The following is a 1,588-nucleotide window of genomic DNA, read 5'->3' as shown; positions in this document are numbered from 1 at the left end:
CTTGGTGACCTCTTTCTGCACCACTTCCTTCATGGCTGGATTTAACCGCCTCTGTGGTTGAACCACTGGCTTAGCATCATCCTCCAATAGGATCTTGTGCATGCATCTAGTTGGGCTTATGCCCTTAAGGTCACTTATGGACCACCCAAGAGCTATCTTGTGTGTCCTTAGCACTTGGAGTAGTGCTTCCTCTTCCTGTGAATTCAAAGTAGAGCTTATGATCACTGGAAAAGTGTCGCCTTCTCCCAGAAATGCATATTTCAGGGATGGTGGTAATGGTTTGAGCTCGGGTTTAGGAGGCTTTTCCTCTTCCTGAGGAAGTTTCAGAGGCTCTTTCAATTCCTCTGAATCCTCCAGATCAGGCTGAACATCTTTAAAGATGTCTTCCAGCTCTGATTCGAGACTCTCAGCCATGCTGATCTCCTCTACCAAAGAGTCAATAAGATCAACTTTCATGCAGTCTTTCGGTGTGTCTGGATGCTGCATGGCTTTGACAGCATTCACCTTAAACTCATCCTCATTGACTCTCAGGGTTACTTCCCCCTTTTGAACATCAATGAAAGTTCGTCCAGTTGCTAGGAAAGGTCTTCCTAGAATGAGAGTAACACTCTTGTGCTCCTCCATTTCCAGCACTACAAAGTCAGTGGGGAAGGTGAATGGCCCAACCCTGACAATAATGTCTTCAATCATGCCTGATGGGTACTTAATGGAGCCATCAGCAAGTTGGAGACATATCCAGGTTGGTTTGACTTCTTCAGTTAAACCAATTTTTCTGATAGTAGATGCAGGTATTAGATTGATACTTGCCCTAAGATCACATAAAGCTGTCTTGGTGCAATTACCCTCTAATGTGCATGGTATCATGAAGCTCCTGGGATCTTTAAGCTTTTCTAGGAAGCTTTTCAGAATGACTGCACTGCATTCTTCAGTGAGGAGAACTCTTTTAGTTTCTCTCCAATCCTTCTTATGACTCAAGATCACTTTCATGAACTTGGCATAAGAAGGTATTTGCTCAAGTGCCTCTACAAATAGAATATTTATTTCAAGAGTCCTGAGATAATCTGCAAAGCGTGCAAATTGCCTATCCTGCTTCTCTTGGCGGAGTTTTTGAGGATAAGGCATTTTAGCTTTGTATTCTTCAACCTTGGTTGCTGCAGGTTTATTTCCTACAGAGGTGGTTGGAGAAGCCTTTTTAAAGGGGTTGTTATCAGCACTTGTGTGTGTCTGATCCCTCACTGGCGTTTGAATGCCAGGGGTGGAAGCTGCATTGGCATTGGACGCCAACTCCTTACCTGTTCCTGGCGTTTGAACGCCAAAACTGAGCTTCCTTTGGGCGTTTAACACCAACTCCTTGCTTGTTTGTGGCGTTTGAACGCCAGGACTGAGCATGGGTTGGGCGTTTAACGCCAACTCTCCATCCTTTTCTGGCGTTTGAGCGCCAGAATCATTCCTCTCTAGGCTCTTACTGTCCTCAGAGGGATTTTGGATAATATTTTGCTCATCCTCTGTCAGTTGTTCTTTCCTTGGCTTTCTGCTGTTCTGAAGCGAGGTATTTAATGTTTTTCCACTTCTTAATTGAACTGCCTGG

This window comes from Arachis ipaensis, chromosome B1 (genome assembly GCF_059453495.1).
Source record: "Arachis ipaensis isolate K30076 ecotype BB chromosome B1, ASM5945349v1, whole genome shotgun sequence".
In the NCBI taxonomy this organism is placed as follows: Eukaryota; Viridiplantae; Streptophyta; class Magnoliopsida; order Fabales; family Fabaceae; genus Arachis; species Arachis ipaensis.
Note: the sequence above shows the minus strand (reverse complement) of the source record.